The sequence below is a fragment of the Gossypium arboreum genome, chromosome 12 (assembly GCF_025698485.1).
Source record: "Gossypium arboreum isolate Shixiya-1 chromosome 12, ASM2569848v2, whole genome shotgun sequence".
NCBI classification, from domain to species: domain Eukaryota; kingdom Viridiplantae; phylum Streptophyta; class Magnoliopsida; order Malvales; family Malvaceae; genus Gossypium; species Gossypium arboreum.
In genome coordinates this window covers 35502798-35513593 of record NC_069081.1, presented here as the reverse complement: position 1 = coordinate 35513593, position 10796 = coordinate 35502798, and positions in this window count along the sequence as shown.

Genomic DNA, 10796 nt, shown 5'->3' with positions numbered 1-10796 from the left:
TCCTATTAGCCTTGAACCCCATCTTGCTATCATCAAGCCTACTAAGCCAATTCCAAAAATTACACCATTCTTGCAAACAACTCTTCTCAAAGATGATCAGGCACTACGTGAATTTGAATCCAACTCCCTGAGCCGAATCACATCAAAGATGTAATGGTTAGGGTAGGTGTAACACCCCTTACTCGTATCCAAAGTCGGAACAGGGTACGAGGTATTACTGGACTTGAGTACTTGTAATCATTTAAAACCGAGACATAAAATTTCATCAATTTTAAACTTTTCAAACATATTCAAGACTATCTACATTAAATGACTTTGTACAATAGAGACCTTCAAATAACATAGGTCAGTATTTTAGGCCAACTCTTAGTAACTTAATAATAATTAAACGAGTCCCCATACATGCCAAAGACTTAAAAATACTTTAAAACCTTTATATATCGATCAATAGTTTGATAGTGTGATTTAACCTCCGGCGACCTCCAACTTGAGCTAACATCTGCGACACTATAGGAAAAAGAAAAGGAACGGAGTAAGCATTATAGCTTAGTAAGTAAAATGTAAATATTAATAAACAATACATTATCATACATTAAAAAAAGTCACAATATGTTCCCGGAACATTACCATCACAAGCACACATACTTTCACTATTACAATTATAAACAGGTTCAAAATAAGTTGTCTAGCAGAGTACCAGCAGCTAAATTATTTATTTCTGGAGCTAAAAAACTCAAAATTACAAACCATTAATTTTCCTTGAAACTAGATTCATGTATATTCTTACCATAAAATTTTAAGAATTTTTGGTCTAGCCAATTAGTACAGTTTATTCATTGAATTTACCCCTATTTCACTGCTCAACTGCCCTGACCACTCTTCACTACAATTAAATTTTCTCTTCATAAAGAACTCATATGATGTTATCGTTTATTTTATTTGAAACTAGACTCATTAAGGATTTAAAACATATAAATTATATCCCATAATTATTTTTTACAATTTTTAATGATTTTTCAAATTCAGAATAGGGGATCATGTAGTCATTCTGAACCAGTCTCATAGAAACTTAAATATCTCAGAATATAGAACTCTTTTGCTTGCTATGTTTCTGTTATATGAAAATAGACTCATTAAGCTTTAATTTTATATCTCATTCAGTCTTTGATTCAATTTCTACTATTTTTGGTAAATTTTTAGATTCTCATCACTGCAACTATCCAGAACAGTTTTATTGCCAATTCTGATCTTTCACACTTCAATTGTATTCATCACTTATCCATAATAATCTTTCCAATTTCCAATCACATATCAAGCATATTACTCATAAGTTGCACACGTATATACTTACACTTATCTTCACAAAGTCATACACAATTTCATTTAATCAATTTCCCAGTTGAACACTTCGGAATAATAACAGATACGTGATGGTATCGGACACAGTCCACCTTTAAAATTGAAGCTCTCTTGTACACATAGTGGCCTTCACTTAGCACCACTCATGTGACCTAGCTCGATTGTACACATAATTTTGGCTCTCTTGTACACATGGTGATGTAAGCACGCCCGGGGCATCCTCGAATGCAAATAAAAAACTAATCGAGTTTCCAAAAGCATCCATAACTCGAGCTTGTGCTAAGCATTTCCTAGAAGCTGTTTTAGCTTCTAATGCAAAACTTTGGTTTGAAACAAGGGCCAATGCTCACAAAATCAGCTCGAAGCAACTATCCAAAGAACCCGTGCATTGTTGGCAAGCTGATCCTAGCTCATTTCTAGCTCCTCGAGCTTTGTCCAGCTCAACTCAGCTCATTTGAGCTCGTTTCAGCTTGTTTCAGCTCGTTTGAGCTCAACCGAGCTTACTTTCAGCTCGTTCTTTATTTCAATAAATTAAACTAAGTTTTAGTTTTATACTAATTAGTTTGCTACAGCTCATTAACGAAAATCCTAGCTCAAATAAGTTCGTTAAATGTTTTCTCTTAGTTTGAGCTAGCCAAACTTAATGCTACTAGCTAGTCTTTAATTAATGTATTTAGTTTAGCTTAACATGATGTTTATGATGCTTAGTTCATGCTCTTAACATGTTCAGCTGAATATACATTGGGATTTAATGTGCTCATGTTTCTTGTAGGCTCACCGAATGTATTAAGTACATTTAATGAGATTCATGCACGGCTAGGTACATGAATATAAGAGTTCATGCATGAACGAATTTATGCATGGTGGGCTGGCTATTGGTGATCCCTAAGCAGCCTTTTGGCCAAGAGTTAAGTTCCACAAAGTGACCGAATACATGAAGGAGCCATTAATGCAAGTACATGCATGGCTTAATACATCATATGGAAGGATTGATACGAACCCGCCCCACGAATGCTTACTGAGCCGAGCATTGCATTGTTGGCAAGCTGATCCTAGCTTGTTTCCAGCTCCACAACCAGCTCAATTCAGCTCATTTGAGCTCAATCGAGCTTACTTTCAGCTCATTCTAGAACATTCTAGAACATTCTAGTCTATTCATAGCCGAATTTGCTTAACTCTTAAGTTAGTCTTTTGTCCATTCGGCTAGCACAAACTAAGGCTATAAATAGTTTGTTTATTTCTTTGTAAAGGGACTTTTGCCAAATTTTATATAGCCGAACTTTTGTTCTTGTGAGAATTTTCTTCTCTAAGTCTTGTTTAAGATTTTTGTTAGCTTATCTACCTAGTAGTGGCGTCAATCTATTTCTTTTATGAAACTGAACTTATCACTAGTCTAGTGTGGCGTTCAAAACCCCTTTATATCGAGGTTCCTATTTGCCTAGATAGTGGGTCAAGGTCCATTTCTTTTCAACCATCCCTTCTTAAGAACTCATAAGTCTCGGGTCGATATTTGCTAATATCGGTTCAACTTGTTCTTAGGACCAACCTTACCATATTTCATCCATTTCCCAAATATTCCAATTCAACTAAATTTTCGTTTCTTTTTCTCGAACCATCAACAACCTACCAACTATCCTAACTTCCTTCTTTCTTAAACCTAAACTTTGACATTCAAGTCTTTTTCAAACCTGAAATCATTTTTCCATTCCATATTCATCAACACCTTCTAGTAGACGATCCGGCAATCATTAATACGACTCGACTTACCCGAGGCGGATCGTATCAAGGATGCATGCACAACTAGTGCTCAATGGATGGCATTTGAAGGAATTCATGTATTGGGGACGTTCATGCAAGTGGGGGCTATTTTATGTACATGTATTTGAAGATTCATGGACCGTAATTAAGGAAAGAACATGCATTGAGACGTTTCATGCATGTATCATGCATATCCAAGATATCCATTCAAGTATTCAAGGTACATTAAAGCCTCATTCGGCCAAGGGAGATGTAGGAGTATTAAAGGGCTGCACATTCATGAACTATGGCTTTTCTTCTAGGCTAAGTATGCATGAATGCATCAAGTGAAGTAACATGATGGTTCGGCCAATTCATGCACCATCTTCAAGCATGAACCAAATTTTAATGCTTTTGTGTGAACATGTTAAATACAAATGTGAACAGAATTTAAGTTAGTGTGAACATCATAGATGCCGAATATCAATAGGCATCTTAGGCTTATAAATAGTTTTCTCATTTCATGTAAGAGGGACTTTTGCCAATTTGTTTAATGAACATTGTTCTTGTAAGGTTGCTTCCTCTCATATCTCGTACAAGTTTTGAAAGACTTATCACCAATCTTGGTGTGGCGTTCACCTATCCTTCTATCCATCTTTCCACCTTAACAATGTAGGAACTGGGGTAACACTTTTTAGTGTTGAATCATTCCTGACGTTAAGCTCGCTTTCCATCCCCATCTTTTGAGTTTCTTTTTTTGTTATCACCAAACCGAGCCAACCATCCAACATCCATCTTTGCTAACCATAGCCGAACCTAATACTAAACTTACCCTTCTTTGAAACCTTCTGCTTATCCAAACCTATCTTTCACTTCTATTTCTAAGATTCGAGGCACGAATGACTCTCTTGTCTACGATCGGGCAACTAAGTGAATTTGACTCAATCACCCGAGCTGAATCACATCATTTGGTATCAGAGCTTGTAAAATGAGAGGTGCCGATGTTCGTATCAAGATCGAAATAGGTTCGTTGTGAAAAAATATTCAAATTTAAAAAAAAAATTCTTCAAGTTGTATTTTTGTTTTATCATTGTAAAAGTGCTATACTGAAGTTGTGAAAAAAAAAGAAAAAAAGAAATACAAAATTATAAAAAAAAATTGAAGTGAGTTAGTTCTTTTCTACTGTTTACATCTTGTTCCGATCGTTTTATAATCTTTTCATAAATTTTAACCCCCCCAAAATGCCACACAATACCAAAAACTTTCTTTTAGCCTTCCCGTACACCATAACATTCTATCCCTTGTAACTGATTTTGAAGTCGACCCCAAAGCACCAAGACGAGTCAAAAGAAACAAAATACGAGGTTACGAGAGTAAGTGTGAGTGGTAAAAGGCTAGAGAGTGTGAGAACATTCGAGTGTTCAAAAAGCCTTAAAACGAGTGAAACACGAGTGGAGTGAACATACAATTTTTCTTTCGAGTGATTAGTAAGGTTTTTGTGGTGAGGTGTTCATTTTCCGTTTTTTTTTTAACATTTTTCTTTTCAGCGATAAAATCATGTTTGGGGAAGATTTTTAGAAATCTAAATTTCAGTATTTATTGAAAGAAATAGTGATACGAGCATGCCCCGCGAACTTTATCGAACAAGTCTGTCAAGCCGAGCATTGACATGTTGGCAAGCTGATCCCAGCTTGTTTCCAGCTCCACGAGCTCCGTCCAGCTCAAATCCAGCTTATTCGAGCTCAATCCAACTTGTCTGAGCTAAAACGAGCTCACTCCTAGCTTATTTTTAGCTCACGAGCTAAACCTTAGCTCAACTTCAGCTTAAGAGTTTAATCTCAGCTCAACTTTAGCTTAAGCTAAAGCTTTAGCTCATTTTAGCTCAAACCTGGTTTTAGACTTTAATGCATTAAATAAAATCTAAACATAATTATTTAAGCCTCAAATTTGACTTATATTAATATTTGTTTTAATATGTCATAGTTATTACATATTTTAATTATGTTCACATTGTAGCCGATTTAATGCATGACATTAATGTGTTCACATGATGTCTCATAATTTGATTTGATTTTATTTTATTGTAGATAATGATCAAGGACGGCACAATGTATGGATGAAGAAACATCTCTTTTGGGCATTCCACACTCATGAATGAAGAAGTATTAAATGCTGGTGCATGTACGGCTAGATGCAAGGTTTCTACAAATTCACGCATGTGTCGAATGCATGTATGGAAATTAAAGGCTAGTCCATTAATGGATCAAATGCATGGGATGATAGAATGCATGAATGGCTTAAGTGCATGTATGGTGGGCGTCTCCTAACTTTCCAAGGCACTTATTCGGCCAAGAAGTAGCTACTAACTAATTCTATGTTGACCATAGAGCTCCTTGAACATGTTCACACTTTGAATTGACCTATAAGCTACTACACATGCATGGATGGGTTCAAGAACGTCCAAAGGAAGGAATTAACTCAATAATAAAACACATTAATTGAATTAAGTGCATGCACAAAGGGGAGAACGAATTTACTAGGTTCATGCTGCCATTTATGAACCTACATGCCATTAAAGTGTTTAATTATGAAGATACATGTTCCATACAAGTGCATGAACGTCCCAAGGAGATGAATGCAACCTTTGGTGCACATACAAGTCACTTGAAGCCTTTCTTTATGACTAAGCATTAATGCACACACCTAGGGGGAAGAAAGCGTCCATTCAACTAGTGCATGAATCTGCCGAATTTATGAACTATTTTAATACATTAGTGTGAACGTTTTTATTATTGTGTGAACACCTAGATGCCGAATTTGAATGGTCATCTATGTGCCTATAAATATTTGTTTTCTTTCATTTGTATACAGGTTTTTTTGAACTTTGTTTTATTGTTTTCTTTGTTAATGAAACTATTTGGAGAGGATCTTTCTCCCATATTTTGTTGAACACTTGTTGGCCTATCTAGTTCTTAGTTGGTGTCAACCTTGTTCTTCTTTTGAACTTATCGCTCAACCGAGTGTGGCGTTCACCCTTATACTGAGGTTCCTACTTTTCCAAGTAGCGGGTCAAGGTTTATCACTTTCATCCTCCACCTTTGATACAACCACACCTCCCGAGTTGTCGGCTGCCAATGAAGATCCTCTCGAATTGCCCGTAGGACCGATCACCCGAGCTCGAGCAAAGAGATTCAAAGACGCAACAACAACCTTAGTTGATAGAGTTTGGGGTGAAACCGTTGCTGGACTTCTTGAAAGCTCTTGGACCAGCAAGCCAAGCAAACCATGCATACTCCTTCAAGCTCAAATCAGCTCAAATCAGCTCAACTTCAACTTAACTTAGCTCAACGAGCTCGTTTCACTCATTTCATTATTGCGTTTATTATGCTGGAATAAATCATTTAAGTTGCTGTTAGTTTTATTAGTTATTTGTTTTAATAATTAATTTGTCATAATCTGGACATGTTTTAATTATGTTCTAAATTAAGTACTTAATTAATTAGGACCAATTAAATATGTCTTAACTATTACAAAGATTAATTATGTCCAGCCTAATTTATGGTGCAAGATTTATTTATGTTGCCGAATTTAATGTGTCTAAAAGGGATTTAATTTGCTGAATTAAATGTTGTAGGTACATTACCCCTTGGACGGCATAGGTGCATGGATGATTTAAAATTGGTGTGCTGATCTTTGGTGTTCCCTAAGTGACCATTCAGCCAAACCTTACAACTCTTCAAGAAGACCGATTGGCTGCCCAAGACAAATTAAGGCTGTTCACACCCACCCGATTATTCCTTTCACACCAAGGGCTGTTCGGTTTTGTTTGTTCACACATGTGTGGCTGTTCAAATCAGTTTGTTCACATTCTAAGACTATTGAAGTGCTCTAGACAGCTCCTTAATCACATGAACATTCGGCTGAATCAAGCAGCAGTATTAATTCCAAATTCAAGCATTTGGCCGAACCTATTGATGGCATTTCAGCTCCTAAACAATTCATTCAATTTTTCTATTGAATCAAGGCATCTAGAAGCTGCCCCTTACCGTTCTCCATGCACAAGAAACTTCAAGGAAGCTTCATCAAAATTCTGGAATTTTCGAAACCATTTAGCTACCTCAAGAGCCTATTCGGCTATCCCTTGCATTCACTATAAATTGTGGCTTCATTGCTTTGTAAAGAACTTTTGGACTTTTTTAATGTTATGCTGCCAAATTTGTTAGGCAAAACTTTTCTCAAATTTCGTTCAAAGATTCGATTGGCTTCCTAGCGTTCTAGTGTGTCAGCCGTTGCTCTTTGTCGAAACCGAACTTATCACTACTCGTAGTGTGGCATTCAAACATACCGAGGTTCCTATCTTGTTAGATAGTGGGTCGAGGTTTTTCTTTTACCAATTCCAAACTGAACTAAAAGAGCTTATAAACAACGGGTCGATACTAAATCGGTATTGGTTCTTGTTTGCACTTTTTGTTCAACCCCATTTCTCCATTTACCTAATTGAACCAATTCCTTCATCCATACCTATTCGGACTCCAAACCCGAATTTTCAAACTCTTCTTACCTATTCTAATCCGAACCCAAAACCAATACCCTTCTTTCCTTCATCTGACCTTTTCAATTAAACCTAACGTAACTTCTTGTTGACGATCGGGCACACTAATACGACTCGACTCATCCGAGGCGGATCGTATCACAAGTAATGCATGGTTGGACTAAGGAAACTTGACTGACGGGGCTCGCTGGGCGCGCTCGCATCATCACTTTGTTCCAAAGTGTGGAGTCTAAGATATACCGAGGTTCCTATCAACTTTGATAGTGGGTCGAGGTCCTACAACAATATCCAACCTTATTTCCATACCATTGTTTTTTATTAAGTGTTCGTATAAGTAACGGGTTAACACACTCATATTGTGTTAGTTCTTGGTTGAACCTTAACCGAATTCCCAATTTCCATTCCTTAAACTTTTCCAAATCATTGTTAACCCATTTGAGCCAAAATCTCTTTCTTTTCCATCACCCTTTGAAACACCCTAACTTACTCGATTTACGATCGAGAAAACATTACAACTCAAATCTCAACCGAGGCGAGTGCGTATCAAGTCCCATGGGTGTGAACATGCATAGCCGAATGGTCACTCCATGTGAAAGGCATTTTCCAACAATGTGAACACTTTAAAATGTTTCCTTGGAGAGCTGGATGGTCAAGAAGGTCATTGATTTTATCTTAGGAGACTTCAATGGGTAGCAATATTCAGCTGATATCTTAGTGAAGAAGCATGGCTGGTGGAATACCCAAGGCGTCACTTTAAAGGAGCTTTAATTTGTTGTAGCTGGAAATTAATTCTTCAAGGCTGTTGAGCTGCACCAAAAACCAACTGAAAAGAGGTGATCTTCAGCTTCCTTGCTAGCATAATGCATGCATATGAGCTGCACATTAAATAGCAAATTAAATAGCTTAAGACATATTAAAAATTGGCAGCTCATGACACATTTAAATCATGTAATAAACTAAGGCAAATTAAAAACATGCTGGAACTAAGACATATTAAATTCGGCTGCATTAATTAACAAGAAATAAAGTTGTCCCAAATTAACAACTTAAATAGCTAATTAGACTCATTAATTTGCTGTAGCATGACACATTAAATTCATGTTCTTCTTTTGGAAAAATTAAATACTTTAATATTTATTTGAGCTAAAAATAATATGCAATTTATTTTAATTAATTAAATGCAAAGCTGGAAAAATAAAAAGGAGCTCCATTGAGCTGGAACGAGATGGCCTAAATTCATGGAGCTGGAATTGAGCTAAAATTAGCTTGAACAAAAGTGCATGGAACTTGTACTATGCTGGCCCGATCTATCCCTTGGGCTTGGAGCTCATTGTTGTTCCAAAGTTGAGCAAACAAAGATGAAACAGCTTCTTGAAGGTGTTTAGCTCGTGCTCGAGTCATTTGTCCTTTAGGTAGCTTAAGGGAATCCTGGCTCGTGCTTGATGAGCTCTCGAGCATGCTTACATTAGTTTGTCGCTAAAGTAGGCTATAGGCCTTCCATCTTGCTTCAAAACGGCTCCAATGCCAATTCCAAGGCATCACACTCAACTTCGAATGTCTTGCTAAAATCAAGTAAAGATAATAACGGAGCATTAGTTAGACATTCCTTAATTTTATTGAAGGCATTATCTTGATCATCAGTCCAATGAAAGAGTGAGTTTTTCTTGATAATACTTGTCAAAGGGGCGACTAAGGTACTAAAATTAGGCACAAACCTTTGGTAAAAGCTTGCCAACCCGTGAAAACTCCATACTTGGTTGATGTTTGTTGGGCGCGGCCATTCATTGATCACTTTGACCTTCTCTTGGTCAACTTGTACGCCACGGGCACTCACTACAAAACCTAAGAACACAACCTCATCAGTGCAAAAAGAACATTTCTTTTAAGTTAGCATAAAGTACCTCTTTTTGCAAAACTCCTAACACCGCGTGTAGATGCTGAACATGATCCTCCAATGACTTGCTATATAGATCAAAATATCATCAAAATATACAACGCAAAATTTTCCAATAAAAGCATGCAAAACATGATTCATTAAACGCATAAAACTGCTAAGTGCATTTGTAAGACCGAATGGCATTACCAACCATTCGTACAAACCGTACTTAGTCTTGAATGTGGTCTTCCACTCGTCTCCCTCCCGCATATGGATTTGATGATAGCCACTCTTTAGGTCAATCTTTGAGAAGAGTTGGGCTCCGCTAAGTTCGTCGAGCATGTCATCAAGACAAGGAATAGGATGTTTATATTTGACAGTGATTTTGTTGATGGCACGACAGTCAACGTACATTCGCCATGAACCATCCTTTTTGGGCACCAACAAGACAGGAACCGCACACGGACTTAAGCTTTTGAAGATGTAGCCTTTTTTAATCAACTTGGCTACTTGCTTTTGCAACTCCTTCGTTTACTCGGGATTACTTCGATAAGTCGTTCTATTCAGAATAGATGCTCCTGGCACAAAGTCGATTTGGTGTTCGATGCCTCTAATGGGAGGCAACCTGTTCGGTACTTCATTAGGAAATAAGTCTCCAAATTCCTGCAACAAAGAAACAATAGGAGAAGGCAAAGATTTTTGTATCTCGTTAGTTTCCAACAAGCATTCTTTGTCCATAAGTACAAGAATGGGTTGCTTTGTCAGCAATAACTTTCGAATCTCTTACTTTCTTGCAAAAAAACTGGTTTTTTCATTTTCGCTCTCATTTTCTTTTTCTTTTGTCACTCGTGTTTTTAACTCACTTTTCTCACTTTTTCTACTCTTTTTCTTTTCATTCTTTTTATTTTTCTCTTTTTCTTTTGATCTCTCCATAGATTGCTTCATTTTGAGCTGATCTTCATAAACTTGCTTTGGTGTGAGATGGGCTAATGTGACGTTTCTTCCAAGATGCTTGAAGGAATACCTATTCGTGTATCAGTCATGAACTACTCTTCGGTCAAATTGCCAAGGACACCCCAATAGAAGGTGTCTCGCATGCATCGACACAACGTCGCAAATCACCCCGTCTTGGTATTTGCCTATTAAAAATACCACCTTCGCTTGTTTGGTTACTTTGAGTTCACCACCGTCATTTAGCCATTGGAATTTGTAAGGATTTGGATGCTTCGTAATGGTCAAACCAAGTCTTTCAATGAGCATGGTACTCGCGAC